At 41.9% G+C, this 23,042-nt stretch overlaps 2 long non-coding RNA genes across 2 annotated transcripts in view; one reads left to right on the top strand and one right to left on the bottom strand.

Moving 5' to 3' along the window:
• Positions 1–22,653, top strand: part of LOC146045794 (uncharacterized) — a 33,929-nt gene extending 11,276 nt beyond the window's left edge. Inside the window, exons 2-5 of the long non-coding RNA XR_014465611.1 lie at positions 13,417–13,535; positions 16,924–17,118; positions 19,086–19,127; positions 21,655–22,653. This is a non-coding gene — a long non-coding RNA (uncharacterized LOC146045794). The remainder of the gene's footprint in view (positions 1–13,416; positions 13,536–16,923; positions 17,119–19,085; positions 19,128–21,654) is intronic.
• LOC146045792 (uncharacterized) overlaps positions 1–23,042 on the bottom strand; it is a 378,902-nt gene that overhangs the window by 355,511 nt on the left and 349 nt on the right. The window contains exons 2-3 of the long non-coding RNA XR_014465605.1: positions 19,994–20,088; positions 12,064–12,412 (exon numbers count right to left, since the gene is read on the bottom strand). This is a non-coding gene — a long non-coding RNA (uncharacterized LOC146045792). The remainder of the gene's footprint in view (positions 1–12,063; positions 12,413–19,993; positions 20,089–23,042) is intronic.

Genomic DNA, 23,042 nt, shown 5'->3' with positions numbered 1-23,042 from the left:
TTCCTATGATACGCTCCAACTTTTCAGCAGGCTACGAAAGTCAAGACTATTGGGCAGGATATTCTAACAGATGGTTCATGGCATTGCATAAGATGCCTATTCTGAAGATGCTGCCCATTTTAAATTACAAACGCTATTAATATATTACTTAAATCCCAGTGGAAGACGATAAATAGTCATTTACCTGTTCTTCTTGGTTTTCCACAGTGACAATCATAATCGTATGGCATGTGATTTAGGGAGCAGAGTTGCTTTGGAATGCCTATCTGAGCTCTGTTGTCACTGTAATATCCCCACCACATGTTTTCACATGGGGATTGCGCATGCACATGTCTTCACATGGGGATTGCGCTGTGCACATGATTGGCAGGTTGTGGCTGTTTGGAGGCGGCACTGGAAAGCGGTCCTTAAAATAGGTGCATTTCATGCCCCATTGTCTGGGATTGCTGAGGCCAGTGTTTGCATCTTCCAAATATGAGACCGTCACACCTGTGGTGGGTTATTCAGATGGCAGCTGTTCTGGCAGATGATCTGATGCTGCATTGCTGGACACGGTAGCGGATCCCACAAATATGCAGGAGGCGTCTTTTTTATCATCAATAGTTTTTATTGAATTTATATTTTCAAGGGGGATACAACAAGTAGAAAAAAGGTTTGGGTAAAGGACAGGTGGGGGAATATAAAAGACATCACTATTCCATCAATATAAATATGGTTGCATAGTGAATACACTCAACAACAGTATAATAATTAAAATAAATACAAACTATCAAAGATGTTAGAAGGGAGGACTCCACAAAAACAGCAGAAATATCAGAAATATACATAATATCATGCTGGTTTCAAATAGTAAATTGAAAGGTCTTTCATTCAAGACTAGTGGAATCAGACGGATTCTCATTTAGGGCCAGATGTACAGTATAAAGCTTAAGAAAGAGATAAAGTGGAGAGTGATATACAACCAGCCAACCAGCTCCTACCTGTCATTTTCCAAACCCATCCTGTGATATGGCAGGTAGCAGCTGATTGGCTGGCTGTTTATCACTCTCTATTTTATCACTTTTTGAAGTTTAATACATCTGACGCTTAGGCTGAATTGGAGGGGGTCACTTTGGAAAGACTTGGGGAAATATTGTTAGATTTTTGGATAACTTTAATTAGGGATGGAGAGCCGGGCTGCTTCCACTGTGGTACTAATGCGGGGTACACACCAGGATGACCCGCTCACGATGCACATCGTGAGCGGGTCGTCAGTGTCTCGTTCGACCTGCTCACGGTGACGCGGGGGGCACGACCCGCTCACGATGTGCACCGTGAGCGGGTCCGATCCGATGGCGACCCGCACCCGGCTGTATGGTCGTCATTGAGATCCTACCTGCAGCAGGTAGGATCTCAATAACGACCGACCGACCCGCGGGACCACGCATCGGATCGGTATCGGTCCACACCAGGTCAGAAAAGGGCCCAATCAGCACACAATCTACATCCAATTGGTCGGAATTGGATCTAGATTGAGGGGATCGGGCCCTAGTCGTCCTGGTGTGTACCCAGCATTAGTCCGCCCGGGCTGCAATAAGAATATGGTGAAGAATATATCTCTTATGCGTAGGAATGTCATCTTTCATGGCATGTATTAATGCTAGTGCAGGGTCAGAGGGAATAAAGATTTGTAATACTTTGTGGATCATCTCAAAAACTTCAATCCAATACTGTTGTATTACTGGACATGACTAAAAAATATGATAAATATGCCCTACTTCTCCACATCGTCTCCAGCATAGCCTGGAGCAAGATGGCCAAACAGTATGTACACGAGCTGGAGTCAATTATAGGGACCGATTCCGGTTCATTCACAATGAAACGAAATCAGCAATTGCCCCGATGGTCAGGGGTTTGCGCACGCACATTTGTGTGCATGTGTGAACCCTGACTGCGAACGTCTATGGCATTTACAGTTATGCCGGGCTGTTTGCAGTGGGGAGGGGTGGATGGGGGCGGTGGCGGTGCTGGGACATGGGAACGCCCAGTGTTTGGTGGGTGTCCCCATGGAAACGCTGGGTGTTCCTATGAAAATGCGGGTGGGATGAAGTGTGCTGGGGGCAGGCGACTGACTTCACATGACATCAGCTGTCCGCCCTGTCTTTGTCCCAGCACCCACAAATATTAGTCAGTCTCCAATTATTTATATTTACGAGCCCAGGAGAAATAATTTGATGGTCACTGACCATTGAAAGATTTCTCCCGCTGCGGGCATATGCGAGGGGACGTGTTTTTGTCAGCAGAGCGGACACTCAGACTCTGTAAACTGGGATTTTCATAGTTTACCAAGTCAACCAGAATCCAGGGCAAGCAGTAATTTCTCGTGTCCTGTCTCAGTGTGAACGGGTGTGAGTGAAATACCCAGGTGTAATGCCATGGTAATTACACACAGGTTTTTGCCGGGTTATTCCTGGGAATTACACGGGTATATGCCAATGTGAACAGCTATGACCTGGATTTTCCACACAGGACTTGAAAAAGCAAGCTGAATAGGGAATAAGATCAGGTGACATCCATTTAATGCTGCAGAGAGGAGATGAGACATGGTGCAGGAGGAGGTGCTGGACCCAGAGCCGAATTTCCCATTAGGCACGTGAGGCACCGGCCTAGGGGCGGCACATGTTTGGGGGCGGCACTTGGATGCCTGTGATAGTACTGTCAGCCCAAAATGTACCAATAACTGCAAAATATCCACTGTACTGTACTATATTCCATCTTAAATAGAGTGTAAATGGATAGGACATGCAGATACTGCCCCTATAAACTGTCCTACTTAGTAAACATTATTGTTGTGCCTAGGGGCGCCCTCCTCCCTAAATCCACCCCTGGCTGGACCTGCTGGTTGTGAGAGGGGAGGAGGAAATAGATTGTAGGCTTGCGAGCAGGGCCCTCCTATATTTTGACTGTCTGTAAATACCCTGTTTGTTGTATCACAGGCTCCTTTGCAAAGCGCAACGGAATATGCTGCGCTATATAAGAAACTGTTAATAAATAAATTAAATAAATAAAGAAGCCAGTGACTGGCACTGTCAATGATTCAATAGTGTACTACAACATATCAAATATACGGTCTGCCTGTGGCATCCATAAAACCAGCAATAGGTTGTGAACAAACTTAAAGCACTTCATATGCAGTACTCCAGGGTGCATGATCTCAACTGGAGGAAGAGTGGTGGTGCCCGTATGGACAATCAAAACTGCTCTTTAAACAGCCAATCAATGCTGCATTTTCAACAGCCAATAAATGCTGCTCTTATATTCCTCACACTTGTTGGCATGGCAGACCAGGGAAGCAGTGTGAATGGGGCAGACACAGGAATTTCCCAGGCTAAGGTGCAGTATGAACAGGGTCTGTGAGCTGAGATGATCTGTGCCCCGCCCAAAAATACGGGTTTTTGCAGGCGCGGCAATGAGAACGTGGTATAATATGAATCAATTCAGGCATCTATACATTGGGCCTTATTCAGATCTGAACTCAGTACAAATGTGTTTGGGAAATGGGCAAAACCATGTCTACTGCAGGTGGGGCAGATGTAACATGTATAGAGAGAGTTAGATTTGTGTGAGTTGTTTTGTTTCTATGCAGGCTGCATTATTTTTACACTGCAATTTAGATTTCAGTTTCAGCACACCCCACCCAAATGTAACTCTCTCTGCACATGTTACATCTGCCCCACCTGCAGTGTACATGGTTTTGCCCATTTTCCAAACACATTTGTACTGAGCTCAGATCTGAATAAGGCCCATAGTGTGGAAAATTATACTCCATTGAGTAGAGGAAATAGTTAAACCTAAATCAGACCCCACGTCTTCTGGGCATTTGATTTGGGGATGTCCACAATGTCTAGTAAAGCTCGGTACCATAATAATTTGTCTCCTTTGGAGTTAAATCATAGCATTCGCATAAAGACTTTTTGAGACTTTTTGTATCAGCAGATTTGCGTAGGGATTTAGTGTTCATTCTAGCACCCGCCATATTTGAAAACCCATGCAGTTCCTCTTCCCTGCCTGGGGTGTTGCTGTCTGCTGTAGTGCTTCTAGCACAGTGTGGTCTGTATATCAGCACTGATATGCAAACCAGACCTGTGCTAGAAACACCAGAGCAGACAGTGACACCCCAGGCAGGGAAGAGGAACTGCATGGGTTTTCAAATATAGCGGGTGCTAGAATGAACACTAGGGATTGACTTCCACCAATGTTCAATTTTGTACTAATGTGGATACAGTCGCTTGGTCAACACTATGAAGGTCGACATACATTAGGTCGGCCACTAAAGTTCGACAGGGTCGGGCTTACTGTAGGTCGACACAAGAAATAGGTTGACATGGCTAAGGTTGACCGAGTTGGAAGGTCGATACAAGCATTAGATCGACAATGGGAAGGTCGACAGTCAAATGGTTGAAATCATTTTTTTACTTTTTTTTTTTTTGGCCTGTCTAAAAAATCTCACATTAAAAATCGCATCCCAATTTTTTCTAATAGAAAAAAAGGTACTTGTTTCCTGGCAGGGCGCCCAGTACGCATTTAGCGTACTGGGCTATTCTCCGTAGTGTAATGGCATCGTGCAGCGTGTATAGTGCTGTGCGATGCATGCGATGTCCATATGAAGTGCACAGGAGTGCTTATACAATGAAATATCGCATGGAATCGCAGGGCACCAGGTGCGATGCGATGCGATATTTCATAGAAGAAGCACCCATGCGATGAGATGTGATGGGTGCTTACTATGAGATGTGATGGGATGAGATGATGTGTGCTTAGTATGACATGTGATGGGTGCTTACAATTGAAAGCACCTATGCCATTGTTTAGCGTCACCTCCAGTATCAATGCCGCGTCCTCCCGATCTTTTCATACCCCCACTATCCACGTCGGCGTGGAGTTGATTTTATTTAGTGTGGCGAGCGCAGCGAGCCACCGAGCCCAAAGCGTGGTGAGCGCAGCGTGCCCCACGAGTAGACGCGGAATACATTCGGGCTCGGTGGCTTGCTGCGCTCGCCACACTATATAAAATCAACTCCACGCCGACGTGGATAGTGGGGTATGAAAAGGTCAGGGGGATGCGTTCCGCCGCCGCTCGCCACGCTTCGGGGTGGCATGGATAGTGCTGGTGTTTTAGTAACACATTCACACCTGCAAAATAAATCACCAGCAGCTCTGAGAGATGCTTCTACTCCTGTCAGAATATCACCTCAGAGTGATTTCTGAGAGGATCTGACAGCGGGCGGGAACGGGAAAATGGCATCGCATCGCATGCTACTATAACGTAATGCGATTTCACTTCATTCCCATTCGTAAGGAAATAAGTACCGAAATTGCAAATGTTATAGGGTGGAAATTTTGATAGAGACTCATTGACCCGGTCCTGGTTCCCCAAATACAGGGTGGTGGGGGGGGGGGAATCATAGGGATCCCTCCATATTTAAGAAACCTGCACCAGGCTTTTGGACCAGTCCTGGTTCCAAGAATACCAGGGACAAAACAAACAAAGGGGTCCGCCGTATTTTGGAACCAGCACCGGACTCCAACAGCCAGCAGTGTCATGCCACAGCCGGGGGGACGCTTTTTACGCAAGTTCCCCCGATGGTCATGTGAGCACCTGGACGGGGTACCTGGGGAAGTGGGGACCCCCCAATAAAGGGGTGTGTCCCCCCCCAGGCTTCACCCATCCAGGCCTGAAGCCTGGTGCTGTCCCCGGCGTCCCAGGGCGGTGGACCCTGGGCTGATGTGGGTAAAAGATATACAATCACATTGCTTTTTACAGAAGAACGACAAGACCCAGCATGGGGAGTATTAATGTACTACCAGAACTACCAGACCCTCGGTCTGGTAGTTCACCTGTAAAAAGAATGTGTAAATAAGGAGACAAACTCCTCGAGAAGTAAAACTTTAATTTACTGTAAGCCCTTATACACCCTCTCAATCACACATACAGTACTTACCTGCTTCCAGTGATGCTGCAATCTCTGCCGCTGCTCATGCGGAACTGCTGCCGAGTGAGCGTCCCACACTGTAGTGTATGTATGTATGGCTGTAGGGTGTGCGATGTTGACCCCACTGAACCCATTTTTAATTTGACTGTGGGTGTAGTGCGGGCGTAATAAAACTTTGTGCATCTCAGTGATAGCAGCTGCAATCTGTGAATATTAACAGAATATTTCTTAAAACTATTTTTAATAACATAATGAGAAAAGGTGTTTTCACATCCTTTCCTTATTCTTTTACTTTCACTTAAATGTATTAAAAGGTTTTTGGAGCAGTCTTCGCTCCGGTACTAACAAAAAGAAGAGGATCCAATGACCTGCAGATCACCGATCCCTGGATCTGGTGAGTATGAGCATTGGTGTGGGGGAGCTCATGGTGCACATGAAGGGGGGTTGTTGCAAGCTTTGATCCTGCAGGCGATAATGGAAATATCCATATGGTATATTCAAGTTTCACAATGCGGATTGGCGGTGATAAAGCAGGATGTCTAGAGGGGGGTTTTCCAAAAGCCATCCACAATCTACCACTCTGCAGAACATTGGAGCAAGTGCGGAAGTCTAGGGGAGCGGTAGAATAACCTGATAATGACCCTGAACATATAACAGATACACATTGATTTGTATATACACTGGCTACTGTATGGTATACAGCATTAATATCTAACACTATAGATAGTCGATAGTATAGGCTGTATCATACATTTATATAATATAAATAAGTGGTCAGGAAAAGGTTACTCTTACCATAATAAATAAATACACAGACATAATAGAAAAAGTACTGCATGTTCTAAGCTCACATTCTCCCACTTCATGGTAATGCTCCTACCTCTTCTTCCTGGCAGATGCTCTCTGGTCCAGTGCACTGATTGAGGACTCAGATACACACACAGCAAACTTGGTACCTATGAATTGGGGCTAGTCTATCACATTGAGATAAATCTGCCCTTTTATGAGAAATGTGTTGCATAGCCATTTCTGTGCACCACACATCACAAATCACCCAAAATATTTTTGGTAAGGTGAGAACACGCTGGCTTTGTCTTTGAAATATTTGCTGCTTAACATATCAGTGCAAAATTAGCCAGTCATTACATGTCCACCTCGACGTCGGCCTCACTGTTCTTTTCACGTTTCCATGATCTCAAAGGGCCAGATGCACTAAGCTTCAAATGTGATAAAAAGGAGAGTGATAAACAACCAACCAATCAGCTCCTACCTGTAATTTTTCAAACACAGTCTGTGACATGGCAGGTAGGAGCTGATTAGCTGGCTGTTTATTACTCTCCATTTCATCACTTTTGAAGCTTAGTGTATCTGGCCCAAAATAGTTTCCTCAAAACTTTTATCCAACTTATAGAGTGCAGAAGCTACAAATCAGGAAACAATCAGGAGGACCAGGTTCAGAAAAACATATCGTTTGAGCCTATGCTAAATGCTACATGTGCAGGCAGCGCAATGAGATGCTGATCTTCCCTGATAATATTCAATGTGAGAATCTAATCAGGTTTTCTCATTGCAACTCCTGCACTTACTCAGAAGCAGCGTCTGAGTGCAATCTGTTTTGCTGTAATGTTCATGTCTTACTTAGGATGATCCGCCCTTGGATAACCTTCCAAAGTCATGTTCATTTTCCCTTGGTCTTTTCTGAAATGGCTTCCTGCGCGGAAATCTGCAGTTGTATAAATATTTTAAATAACTGTCCCAATAAGTATAATTAAATAGGCACAAATGTATTCACTCCATGACTAACAAAGTTTATCAAGTGTCAGCCTTTTGGCTCTCATATAAGTTCTTGCAGTTGTTATCTGATAAATCGCTAGAATTCTAATTTGCTTCTTACGCTGTCAGAAACATATTCCTACATTAGCTGCCATGTCACCTTATCAGAGAGATGCAAACCATTGCTGATGAAGATGGGGAAGATTTAGTAGAGCGAAAAAAAATTAGGTATGGGTTGCAATGGGTGGCTGTGGTATTGTGTAATGTGTGCGCCGTTTTACGTAAGCAATGAAATATTAACGATTTTAAAAGGGCAAATTCATTTATTGCCAGTTATTTATATAGTGCACACATATTCCGCAGCGCTGTACAGAGAATAATGTATTTGGACATTCATATCTTTCCCTGCCCCAGTGGAGCTTACACTCTATATTCCCCACCACACGTACACACAGACATTCTAGGGTTAGTTTATTGGGAGTCAATTAACCTACCAGTATATTTTTGGATTGTGGAGGAAACCGGAGTACCCAGAGGAAACCCGCAAGTACGGGGAGAATATACAAACTCTGCACAGTTAGGGCCATGGTTGGAATCAAACCCATGACCTCAGTGCTGTAAGGCAGTAATGCTAACCATTACACCATCCGTACTGCCCGCTTGCAATTGCAACCTTTTGTTGTGAAGCTGTCATATGCACAATACCGAATTATATCCATGCTTACCGATTTCCCGGCTGCCCCATGCGGTAGGAGGAAGTCAGGGGGCATGCCTCACATGGGAGGGCTGAACATGACTGCTTCATCGTGCCCCCACCCTCTGTTATTCAATGCCCAGATTACCTGCTTTGTTTAGCAGATAGTGGGGCTACAATAATGCGCAATTCGGCACAAATTGTATCATCGGTCTCTCGGACCGCTCATTTTTGCAGGAGGGGTGCAGGGGGCTACTAGGGGCTGCAGCTGATGGTTTATTGATGATGGTTTAATACCATCAAAGGTATCCAAAAGATATTGGATAGTTTTGCAAGTGATGGTGAATATCCAAATATTTTTACCATCATCAATGGTAGCTATGGTCCAGATAGTCCCCTGTATGTGAGTGACGCACATACAGTGTGCAGGGATGTTGATCAAGACTCCTCCCCTGGGCCACACCCCAACTCAGAACTAGCCTGACAATGAAACTTCATGGCTTCCTGCACTTGCGTAAAGCACTGATATATCAACGATAGCACATTACCACATGATGGAGGGCGGTTCGATGGCCATCCATGGCAGACGCGGTCTCTAGAACATGGTTTGTAATTTGGTGAAAATCATAAGCACAAGCTCACATTTAGCAATGGAAGTTAGACGCCAGGGTTAGAGCGACATCATCTCACTCTATGTCCATTTGGATAGTAAAGTATGAACCAAGTCGGCCTATGACAGTCGGCACCAAAAAAAAAAAAAAAAACTCATATCGAAAAATTCTGACTTTCGACCATGCTCCCGTCACTGTAATACTGGTGTCTAACTTCCGTTACTGTCGATGTAAACATGGTCTAGTGTTCATTCTAGCACCCGCTATCTTTGAAAATACATTTATTTATTTATTTACAGTTTCTTATATAGTGCGGCAGATTCCGTTGCGCTATACAATAGTAAATAGTAAAATACATGAAGTTCCTCTTCCCTGCCTGGGGTGTCGCTGTCTGCTGTAGTACTTCTAGCACAGTGTGGTCTGTATATCAGCACTGATAAGCAAATCAGACCTGTGCTAGAAACACCACAGCAGATGGTGACACCCCAGGCTGGGAAGAGGAACTGCATGGGTTTTCAAAGATAGCGAGTTCTAGAATGAACACTATGGTCAACTATCTGTAGGCATCTAACTAGATGGCTTCGACTAATCGTGGTTTATCTAGACATCGTAGTTAGATTCCGTTGCGCTTTACAATAGTAAATAGTAAAATACATGAAGTTCCTCTTCCCTGCCTGGGGTGTCGCTGTCTAGAAGAGGAACTGCATGGGTTTTCAAAGATAGCGAGTTCTAGAATGAACACTATGGTCAACTATCTGTAGGCATCTAGATGGGTTCGACTAATCGTTGTTGATCTAGACATCATAGATCCTTCGACCGGATACCCTGCCAGGTAGACACAAACCTTCTATTGAGTTTATGCTGGCCTTGTTATCCCCTTGCACTTCAGTTTCATTTATAATTTACTTTCACTCCGTGCCATGTAAGATGCTGCTATGTACCTGTCCGCTTTTCTCTTTCACCCCATCCATTTTGTCTATATGTTATTGTATACTATTTGTAATAGGTTTCGATGTGATATTGTATATATTTTTCTTCCTTTGTACTTTTTTTTTTATTGCTTAATTCCAATACAAATCTCAATTAGAAATTGTAAATTGCTGTAAATTTTTTTATTCCTATATTTTATTTTATTTTTTTGTAAAAATTTTATATTTTCATTTATAATGAATTTGTACCTGGCAGCCTGAGTTCAGGTTTGCAGGTGCAATGGCGGGTCATGCGCGGCAGGAACCCTGACTGGTAAATTTACTAAGGTGGGAGTTCTATTGAAGATGTGATGTTGCCCATAGCAACCAATCAGATTCTACTTCTTATTTATTTAGCACCTAGAAGATGATATAATCTAATTGGTTGCTATGGGCAACATGCCATTTTAGGAAATTTACCCCTGACTGTCCGTCTATACGGGTAAGTCATTGCTCACCACTGATGGGTCAAGCCTATGGGGAGGCTTAACGCTGTGATTTTTATTTATTTATTTTTAAATAGCCTAGTAAAAGACTGTAAAAGGGAAATTTACTAAGATGGGAGTTCTATTTAACATGGGATGTTGCTATGGGCAACCAATCATAATCTACTTCTTATTCATTTAGCACCTTCTAGAAGATAATACATAGGGCAGTATTCAATGAGAAATATTCTCCGTGCATGGCGTGAGATTTTTTCTCTCGCCATGCACTCACCCTGTTCCGGAGGGCTCGCTGCCACTCCTGCTCCCACTATTCAATGTGGTTAAGACTCGCCGCCACTCGCCGGCGAGTCTTAACCCCTGCAGCGGACGAGCGTCCGCGGCAGGGAGCTGGCAGGGAGCCGGGGGACGGTGGCAGCCAGGGAGATTAAAGTCTCCCTGGCTGCCCCAGAACATATGTGGAGGGGAGGAGGGCTCCCCGGGACCCAGGCAGCACAAGCTGCCCCCCCCCCCCCTATAGCCAGCGGGGGACCCAGTATTCACTGCACCCGATGGTGCATATGTAATGATCGGGTGCAGTGAATATATGAATATCTAATGAGCGGCTCGAGAAATCCGGCCCCCTGCTGGCTGCTCTGTGTAAAAAAAATTTTTTTTTTAAATATATATTTTTTTAATTAAATATATATTCATGTGCTATAAGCACATGAATAAAAATAACATGCCCCTTCACAGAAAAAAATTCCTGATTTTTTTACACCAAAATTTAAAAAAAAAACCTTTTAGTTTAAAAGTTCACATTCCAGTTCTCCATGAAAAGATGGAGAATTGCTACACGGAGAGACACGGCGAAAATCACTTAAAAAGACGGCGAAAATATCACATTGAATAGGGTGGTTCACTTTTGGAGAGCAAAATGCTCCTTCCAATGCGAAAATAGCACAAACTCGCCATAAAACACGGAGAATTTTTCTCATTGAATACTGCCCATAGTATCTGATTGGTTGCCCGTAGCAACATCCCATGTGGCAAAATAGGACTTTTGGGGGGGGGGGGGGGGGGGGGGGGGTGATTTGAGGAATAGACCTCTAGATGGTCAATCGCAAAACAAAAAAAATCACTGATACATATTTATTATTGCAACGTATAAAATATGGCATTTTCTGCATCAAAATACCATGTTCTAGGATAAAGAGTAATACGAATGATAGATAGATAGATAGATAGATAGATAGATAATGAGATTTTACAGAAACTATTTAAATAAATCCAGAAAACAACAATAGTATTCTGTTACTATTGCAATAATATAAACTGTGCTTAAAATATCTCATAACTCTGAAAGAACAATACAACAGTTGCGCACTCGAGACACCGACAATAAACACCTCAAAAGCCATTATTGCAAATACAAAATCTGTTGATGAAATTGATTCCCAGTCAAATAAATTCCTAATAAGGTACACTACTGGGATACACCGAAGGCAAACCTTGTTCTCAAAAAAAAAGCGAGTTTGTACCATAGTCAGCCCATTTTAATATACAGCATATAATTGCTTACTTCATTCCAAGCTGTAAATTGTGAAAAATTAAACATATTACCTTAAACGATCTTCACCTTTGCTGATAATCGCACATGCTCTACGCCAGACCCTTGTTTTTTCAGCGGATTTAAACTTAGGACTATTCATTGCCCGGCCTCATTGTCACCCGAAAATTGGCAATTACGGTGATGTATATTTATATTTTTTATTTTTTTATAAGGAAAAATATTTTAGGGAAATTTCACTTGAACGTTGATCAGCAAGAAAGAAAATAAGTAGTTTGGGTCTCAGGCTCAATGTTCAATTCATGTGTCAGTTAGATATAATGAAAAATCATCTCGGTGTACTGTATGTCACTGTCTCATCTGTAATACATTCATATTCACTGTCAAATTTATTCCGGGTCCCTAAAAAAAAAATGGGAAAGGAACTTTGTTACCTGAATCCTCAACTCAAAAATACAAAACTGTCAAATGTCATTAACATTACTTTTATGTCATGCAGCAGGGGGGGATGAGGCACCCTTCACAATTAAAGGCGACAGAGGAAAACTGTTTGATTTGGGATTCTAAGACCCTGCCTTATCCACACTTATTATTTACTTAGATGGATATTTATACCTGTTTCAATTCCATGCTATATATCACCCCTAGACCAACATTTCATTTATTTAAAAAAATAAAATAAAAAAATAGTGAATAATAAAACACATATTGAGGAACCTTCAAGATTTGATGCTATGGGGGTAAGATTTAGCTCTAGGCCCAAAAAAAAAAAAAAACATAAAGAGATGCTGATGGAATCATAGAACATTTTAAAACTATTCATTTTATTGGAAATGTTTAACGGTATTTGTGCGATTTAACAAACTGCTGATAAAAAAAATAATAAAACTTGTAATATAGCAATATAGCACTAGATGGGATGTAAAACACTGTATTTTTGTTATATAGATGCTATACATCTGAATAAAACTCTAACTGGATTTTGTTAAATGTAAGATTATTTTATGTCTGTGGAGCCAATAAAAGTATTGTTTCATTTCGAATGCATGGCAAGTGATTACCGTAGTCTTATTTCACTGTTTATGAACGATATTATATTGCGTTCATGGTACTTAGGACTTTCTATGTATAGAAAACCGGCCTACTTCAGGAAAGCCGGCATATTGCGCACGATATTAGCTGGAGTTAATCATCATTTATAGAAATAGAGTGCATCTATAACAGGTCGTAATAGATTACAGGAGCTTGCATTGTTTTTGCACAAGATTGGGCGCAAAATGCTCACGTGTGAATTTTCAATGTAACAAATAACTAATAAAATTTTTATACAATGTGGATGTCATTCCAGATACATTTTATTATCCCTATAATAAAATTATGGCAATCATTTTCTTTTTCATATCCAGCAGACTTTGCTCGGCTGTGTGTTATATGGACAGAACGGGAAAGGATTTACTGTAATTCTGCTGCCATCTCAAGGTCAGCTGTGGTGTATTCCTCGCAGCTTATTTATGTCTCACATCAGGTAAACCATAGAATGCTCCTACCTCAGGAAATATCATTGCTTAGTCTTTGTTATGGTATTTCGTCAATATCTATCTATCTATCTATCTATCTAATATCTATCTGTCTATCTATCTATCTATCTAGCTATCTATCTAATATCTATCTATCTAATATCTATCTGTCTATCTATCTATCTAATATCTATCTGTCTATCTATCTATCTATCTATCTAATATCTATCTATCTATCTATTATCTATCTATCTATCTATTATCTATCTAGCTAATATTTATCTATCCATCTAATAATCTATCTATCTAATATATATCTGTCTAGCTATCTATCTAATATCTATATGTCTATCTATCTATCTATCTAATATCTATCTGTCTATCTATCTATTATCTATCTAGCTAATATTTATCTATCCATCTAATAATCTATCTGTCTATCTATCTATCTATCTATCTAGCTAATATCTATCTATCTATCTATCTATCTATCTAATATCTATCTATCTATCTAATATCTATCTATCTATCTATCTAATATCCATCTATCCATCTTATCTATCTTTCAATCTATCTTTCTATCTATCTATCTATCTATCTATCTTTCTGACTATCTATCTATGTATCTATCTATCTATCTATCTATCTATCTATCTATCTATCTATTATTTAATATCTATCTAATATCTATCTATCAATCTGTCTAATATCTATCTAATCTATATCTATCTAATATCTATCTCTCTAATATCTATCTGCCTATCTAATATCTATCTATCTGATTTTTTCCCATTAAAATATAAATGCAAAACAAATATTTAAACAACAAAAAATCTATCTATCTATCTACACAGCAATGAAAATAAATCTGTAGAACACATTTATATATATATATATATATATATATATATATACACTGTGTGTGTGTATATAATATATATATATATATATATATATATATATATATATATATATATATATATATATGTGTGTGTGTAATTAGGAGCTATTTGACACTATATAAAGGATTTACACCTTGTCTTTTTTTGGGGTACTTATAATTTTGTGCTGATTTTGCTGAGGCAGAAACTGCATTCTATATATTTTGGGAATAAAAGATAATGGCACACTGTATGTTTATTTTTGTTTTGCAAAAATATTCTTTCTTCTAAAAACATAAAAATACATACTGTAGTAAATGCATCAAATAAATGACAGAATTCTATATGCATGTGTGTTTGCATAGACATGTATGTTTAGATTTGTATCTGTATAAAATGAGCTTCTTTTTAACCTGAGTCTTTTTCCCGAAAGCTGGTAGACGATGTTAGTACAGTACAATGCATTATGAATCGGGACGTTGCCAACATTTGCAACTAGTGCAATTTAGAAATTATTAAATTAAGATTTAGGGACTCATCAAATCTTGTAGATGAGTGCGTTCTAGTACTGAACCAGTCCAAGGATAAGGATACAATCTGATTGCACAGTGCCCTCTCTGTATATCACAACTCCTCTTACCAGAAGATATATATTTTGCACAGTAGTGCAATTAAACATTGTTACACAATAATTTCCACATACATTTCATCTTATTGGTTGTCCATTGTATGCAATCCATGATGTATTTTATGACAATTTTTTTACTAAATAAAGAGATGTAAAAAAAATGATGTTAATATACATTAGAAATAGTCTTTATGATGGGAACCAGACCATAAGTTAACCATATTTAGCTTCAAAGTCAATAGGTCGGCACCGTACGGTCGTCATGCATTAGATTGACAAGTACAAGGTCAACATGGTCAAAAGTTGACATGTAAAAGGGAGACCGTGCTTAAAGTCATCAGGAAGAAAAGGTTGACAGGTTAAAATGGTCAACATGACTATGGTCAACACACATACACAAGGTTTTGTAAAAACCTAAAAAATATGAACTGTGTCATCACTATCCACATAGACTACGACTGGGAAAAGTAAGCCGAGCGAGACAGCTTTCAGGTGTCTACCTTCTACATGTCCTTATATTGACCCTGTTCACCTTTTGACCCTGGTGTCCACTTGCATGTCGGCCAGCGGCGGCTCCAGAGGTAGGGCTGAAGCACAATTCAATATTCAAATAGGAGAGCCACACCCACTGCCACCAACTGTCACTACAAACTGACAACTGACTCTCTGGCAGTTGCTGTTTCTCCCCATTTGAATTTTAGACTGTGTTTAACCCCCCCTCCACACACACACACACGCACACACACTCACTGATGTCGACCATATTGACTGACGTTTTAGTCTGTTCTGTGGTAGATCTCAGACTATGCACCCTATTTATCAACCTAATTTCCTGTCACGTGATTAAAGTAACTAGACTATTTACCAAAGCCTGTGACAGGCAGGGCTGGCTCTACCATCAGGCAGGTGTCGAGTAGCTCCAGATTCTGGGGGGTGCCTATGAGTTTGACAATCACAAAATTTAAGGATGACTTGGTTGAACTTAATGCAAATGGCAGGTGTTGAACCCCTAAGACGCCACCTCCAGACGTTCATCTGAGGGTCAGGGACGTCGTATTGGTGTGTGGGTGGTTGTGGGAGCAGTAAGCTGATGTTTTGCCTAGGGTGTCAAAATGCCTTGCACTGGCTCTGGTGACAGGCAAACTAATGTTGTAGACGGCATTCCCCTTTTTTTTCCATAGAGACAGGGAACTGGTCCAACTGATCATTTTCCAAAAACCTTAGCCTCATCAGTTAATGCCACATTAATTTTAGTTTACGTCCTACAGCAGTGACGTAGCAGGGGAGCGTGGAGGTCACGAAAGGACAAATAAGCTGGGTGCCAGGCGTGTCCTGAGGTGGCAGTTCAGGCATCAGGCACCCTGCAAGTCAAAAACAGGTGCCACCGATGCGATCCCCTCAGATTGCTCCTTGGGCAGCAGCACACCAGTCACACACCTCTAGGCTACAGGACAGCTGAAGACGGATCTTCAGATCCCTCTCTGGTAGCTACATACAGTATATGGAGTGAAGAAATTCCCTGAAAGACTTCAGAATGGGTAAAAGGCTTCTTCTGAGCAGTCATTCCTCACAAGTGCTGTCCTCACAAGCATTGCTAAATCGCTCTGTTAAAGCGGTACTAAGCAATGTAACATTGGGACAGATGTATTAAGCCTGGTAAAAAGATAAAGTGGAATGTGATAACGCACCAACCAATCAACTCGTAACTGTAATTTATCAAGCATACTGTAGCTGATTGGCTCGTGTATTATCACCTTCTACTTTATATCCACTTTATATTTTCACAAGCCTTAATACATCTGCCCCATGTATCTATATTTTTTAAGAAAATAATGAATGGGTTCTTATGATTTTTTTTTAAAGTCTTTTTCTATTATTATAAAATAGAATAAGAGATGTGGCCCCAAAGCAGAATACTACCACGACCAGGCCTTGTGAGGTCTGCACCTGGCACGATACAGGACAGAAACAGCATATTGCAAATCCGGGTGTATCTAGCAAATATATGTAACAGGATTGTGTTCACATTTTGCTATAGAGGAGTCGGGACCACTCGTACAGGCCCAGCAGTCACTTAAACACGTGAGTATAAGTTTGAGTTGAAGGGATCACGTCATCCTCGTGACATTATTCCTAATAGCTTGAAGTTGCTGCTGCCAGCAGAATGGCCCATTAACCTTTTTGTGTTAATAATCCAATGGGTACTTGTTTCCTAGCACGGCCACAACGATTTAGATCGTTGTGGTCGGAAGATAAAAAATCGGATCGATCGCATCGCATGCGATTTGGTCGCATGCGATGCGACCGATCCGACCGACCGATTTTTCACCCGATTTTTTTTTTTTTCACCCCATTTTTTTCAATTGCCCCCCCAAATGTTACTAAGTGGGCTAGACCCCACGATAGACGTCAACCCGAAGCGTGGCGAGCGCAGCGAGCCCGCGAGGGGCGGCGGTGCACGTCCTCCGACCTTTTCATTCCCCTACTATCCACGTCGGCGTGGAGTTGAGAATATATAGTGTGGCGAGCGCAGCGAGCCACCGAGCCCGAAGCGTGGCGAGCGCAGCGAGCCCCGCGTGGGGACGCGTATAACTTCACAGGTATACGCGTCCCCTCGCGGGGCTCGCTGCGCTCGCCACGCTTCGGGCTCGGTGGCTCGCTGCGCTCGCCACACTATATATTCTCAACTCCACGCCGACGTGGATAGTAGGGGAATGAAAAGGTCGGAGGACGCGTACCGCCGCCCCTCGCGGGCTCGCTGCGCTCGCCACGCTTCGGGTTGACGTCTATCGTGGGGTCATGGCGGGCACATAAAAAATGTGAAATGGGTCATATTGGCCAATTTCACCTTTTTTATCATTTTTCCCTATGTGAGATGGACTTAATCAAGTCCATCTCATCTTGTGCCATTATAATGGCACAAGACCAACGCGATCCTCCCGATTTCAATGTTAAAAGATTTTTTAACATTGAAGTCTATGGAAAAATCGGGTGAATCGGTCGGTCGCATCGCGGCCGATGTCACGGCTAAAGGGCTGGATGGAGTCGTGTGGTGCACAGGAACCGGAGACGGACCAGGAGGAGTAGGATTGAAACGTGCAGGTTTAATAACGGATTTCATAAATGATAAACTTCACTCAAATACTTCTTTAAGTGACAGTTGGAATAAATTAAATAGAGTCCAGCACAATACTAATAACGGGCAGGGAAATCTGAAAACGTTATACTTGGTGAGCCAGAGTACATAGATGAGGATCCGGAAGGAGGTTTGATTTGATGACAGAAGAAATGGATCCGGATGACTGAAAGATGATGTAATGAATGAGTTGTATGAAGGAGGACAGCGGGAAGCTGTGCAGGGTAATTCTGGGACACAAGCAGGAACAAGCACTAGGTAGGACTTGCAGCATTGGTGTCAGGAGAAAACTTCCTTGTAGCAAGATGCAGGGAGCAAGGCACCAGAGTCAGGAGAGAAAGAGCCAGGATCCGGGAATCAGCTAGGAGTTGTGAATGACTCCAAAGACTCATTGCACTGACACTGAACAGCCTAGGCAGATCCCCTATATCCCCAGGGGATGGCTGCCATTGGCTGTCAGCACAGGATGAGGAGGGAACCTCCACTCTGGGCCAATCTGTCTCCTGCCCTCAACCAAGATGGCGACGCCGGCCTCCCGGCACCACTACTGCTGCCATCCCTACCCAGAGCTGCCGCTACCCGCACACCGCAGACCGGAGCCTGCACACGCTAGCCGGCGGCGGGCGCGGACGGGTGAGTACTGTACCCGCCGCGCTCCGTCGCGGCTACGTGTGACAGCCGATTTTAATTGGTCGCGACCGACCGATTGACCCGATTTCTGTCATTCAAAGGGAAAAAATTGTAAAAAATCGGCCACATCGTGAGGATCGTGTCCCTTAATTAAGAGCCACGATCACTCACGATTGTGGCCGTTCTAGGAAACAAGTACCATCCAATGTTATTACAGATGCTTTTTGTTCCCCCTTGAGTCGATTTGCGCAGATGTAAAGCACTCCTGTACTTTTTACTGTAGGTCTCTGCTGCCTCTGTTGGGACTATATTACTACATAATAAGGTCATTATTTATTATCAGTTAATAACGTTTGATAATTACATTTTAGAGATTAACATCTAAGTTATTTGGGAGCAAATGACATCTGTTATTATTTTATTTTGTATAGGTAAAGCCATATTTTCCTTTGCATACACGAAAATAATGGAAAATAATCAAATATATAGAAAAAAAAATCTTAATTCAAAGTGATTTAGGTAGATACGGTATGTGCCTTGTAACCAAAACTAAAGAGATACTAACTACAACACTTTTACATATGGTGGAATCATATGATCGTTTGGCAGACTATTTACTAAGCTTTGGAAAGCGATAAAACACCAACCAATCAACTCCTCACTGCCATGTCACCGGCTGAGTTTGGAAAATGGCAGTTAGGGTCTGGTTGTCTGGTACTTTATCTCTGTCCACTTTGGGGGGTATTCAATCTGTGTCGTGAAAATAGCGGCACTCTCATATTCAATGCTGCCATTACCGACAGCATTGAAGGCAGTCAGATCCGACTTTTTTTAAAGTTGGATCTGTTTTGTCGGAAATGACCACAGATTGTCGAGTTCACGGTAATTTTTCACTGACTTTCCAACACTCTGCAATCGTAACATTGAATTCCAACTGTCAAGTTAGTGTCAGATCAGACGAAAACGGCCCGGGATTCCGATTGTAGGGATGTTCCGACAGTTGAAGTCCACGATTGAATACGCCCCCCCCCCCTTTGTATCCATACAAGATTTAGTAAATTGATACCTTAGTCACTGCACACTACAAGTTCATATTTATTCAGGAAATAAATGTTAATAAGATGTAACTTAATGGAAAAAAAGGACTGACACGTATATGTATGTAGCCTGGATTTGGGGTAATATACTTACATGTACAAGTGGCTGTATCCTTTACATGTTTTTCTGAATTTGGTACGTATGAACGTGTCAGCAACCCCTTGCATGGAACGGCAACAATGAGCCACCTGTTTGAAAGATAAACAAACATTGGTGCATTTGTGTTATCTGCGCTGTAGAAGTTGCTCTTCTGTATAGTTGCTCTTCTTAGACATGATATACAGTATACATTATGTTTCTCTGTATATGCAACCACATGCGCACTCAAACAAAGAGAAGTAACATACTGGCAGCCGCCTCAATCCACATTTCATAAATGTCACCAGTATAATTCGGCCTTGAGTGTTGCCAATCCTTCCCAGATCACACAGCACACCTAAAGGTGCCCATAAACCTGTCCGATTTGGGCCGATTTTGCCCGATTCCGACAGATAACAGTAGTCTTTCCAGCTTACTTTTTTTTTAAATTGGCTCCAAGGATATTAGGAGTAAGGTCACCTTTCTTCTTTCCCATTATGACCCTCACTGCTCCTGCTTCCTTTGTCGCCACATTAGGTTGTACACACTGTATTCTGAAGCTTCAAATCCTTGTGCCCGCAACAGTCCTAACATACCGAGATCAGTGTGGATGGCAACATCCAAGGCCTGGCAGCTGAAGGGCCTCAATAGATCTGGCACAGCTACTACCCTTTTACCATGGATATTATACCATCTCTGTATTAATATTGTTCTACTTGACATCACTCTAGTATACCAGCATTGTACTGCTACCCTCACTGTAAAGGAGCCCATAGACGCTCCGTTGTGTCCGGCTCCGTTTTGTACTATGCGATGCGCGCTTCCGCGCATCACATAGTACGGTACAAAAAGTATGTGCTGCACATACTTTTTGTACTAGGTACACATCGTAACGGATCGCAGTGCATGCACAAAGCATGCACAGGGGATGCGATCTGATACAATGTGTGCTGTTTAAGCACACAACGGATCCGATTAACGGACCGTGTATAGGGGGCTTTAGACTGGCTTTGCCTGGCCTGTGTATACGATAAGCAGCCTAGATTTAGATGGAACCACTAGAAATTTAAAACCCACTAGATCCGGTGAATGTCAGGCAAAAATAAGCAGAAGCAGTTGTTATTATTATTATTATTATTATTATTATTATTATTATGAGTGAGTGTGTGTGTGTGTGGAATACTATGGACATCATCATACTGAAACTGCATTTAAGTGGATATGCAGAGGAGAACGATTTTAAGGGTAGCTAAAGCATAGGAATTGGCCAGAGACAATCTGTAATACAAAATAGGCCCGAATGTTGAACACAATTTTAGCTTGTAAGTGAAAGAGGGGAATTGGTCTGACTAGTTGGGTCTACAGATATAATTTATCTCTGCTCGGGATTCCAGGCTGAGATGGGAATCCATAGTTGCTGCAATACATTTTAAATGGCTTTTTTTTATACTGTTAGGATGTCACCGATTTCCATATGTCATCGCATAACAAGATTCCAATCATAACCTGACCTATTATATTTGCAGGTTTTGTATAATCTGTACCGCTAAGGAAAAAAGTATGCCTATTTATTGTGTATATATATATATATATATATATATATATATACTTTTATTAATGCATACAAAGGGCACAATAATGGTAAGCTTTTCATGTCCTCCTTGTCTTTTGCTAAGCCGCCCGGCTGTTATCTGGCAGGCCCGAGAACCCACTTCGGCTGCGAGCAACTGGATGAATCAAGCGTCAGGACATGGAAAGTCACTGCCGTGCAAGACTCAGCGAGGACCTTTATCATAATGCTTCTCATTTGCCACCCGCTTCCACCCTCGCAACGCGCAGCCATCGACCGTGTTTCCGACTGATGAGTGGCAAGGATTTCCACCTTGTACGACGTTACAGGCTGTCGTGGATTTTAATAGTTAAGGATTTTACTCTCCTAATGCAATCTTATTAAGCCGGGTCCTTAAAAAATTTCATTCGCTGCGAGCGGATCTTGAAAAAAATCATTGGCAGGACATGGAAATTATTATGCAGTGCAATTACTTCTTTTTAAAACACGAACGTATTGGTGAAATATATTATGCATATTGTCTTCAAGCGCACCTTAAGGCCACATTTACTTTCCCACTGTCATACCTGCCATTGCGTGACATTTAATGAAGAATGTTCGGTGTACGTGACAGCTGGGAATAAAGTGCAGGGTAGGCAGACCTATTTTACCATCCCTTATTGCATGTGAATCTCACTTACATCTAAATAGTATCACTCATGTCCACACTGAGACCCCTATGCATTGTTAGATTGTCACTCATAAATATTATAACCGATTCATTATAGTTTCAGCTTTTTCTTGAAACCCTTAACGTCAGTCACATCGGCCAACAAACCATGGCAGCTTTGGATTCTTACGCCTAGCAAGTGTCCATCATTGTCACTGACAAGCATACATTTTTAAAAAATTGTCACTCACGACCGAATAATTACCCCCGTTCGCTTCACTGATGTGTCACTCACAAAAACCGTAATTAAACAGTAATAATTATTCCAAATGTCAGTCAGGTTATCAGCAGCTCGGCTGGGTCTTCAGCCCCCATCAAAATTTAATCAGGGAATTGTTGAATTCCTCAAATTGGATATATATTTTTTTATTTTTTTTGCGGTTTATTGTATTCTTAAGTCTGTCTGTCGGGTGGGTGTTTTGGGGGGGAGTAAGATAAAATAAAATAAAAACGCATTAAGTTTTATGGTATTCTGTAAGCCTGTTACTGATTGTTGGGCTTGGTATAGGGGAGCGACACGGCCTGTTCCAAGGATAATAAATCACTTTTCTCTATTTTTTTCCGCTGTATGGTGTGTGGGGGGGGGGGAATTAAATAAATTCCGACTTTGGGAAGAAGAGGGGCGTAGACGTGAAATGCGGCAGAGACAAATAGAGACTTTTTTCATATGGATTTGATGCGCAAAGAGCAAATCCAAAATAAAATGGATTGAAATTGCGCGCCCGGGAATTTAATTTTATACTTAATGAGCCTGCAAATAATATGCACATTCTTGCAGTGGAACT

The sequence above is a fragment of the Crinia signifera genome, chromosome 11 (genome assembly GCF_055691185.1).
Source record: "Crinia signifera chromosome 11, ASM5569118v1, whole genome shotgun sequence".
Lineage (NCBI taxonomy): Eukaryota > Metazoa > Chordata > Amphibia > Anura > Myobatrachidae > Crinia > Crinia signifera.
Note: the sequence above shows the minus strand (reverse complement) of the source record. Positions and strands in the feature narration are given on the sequence as shown.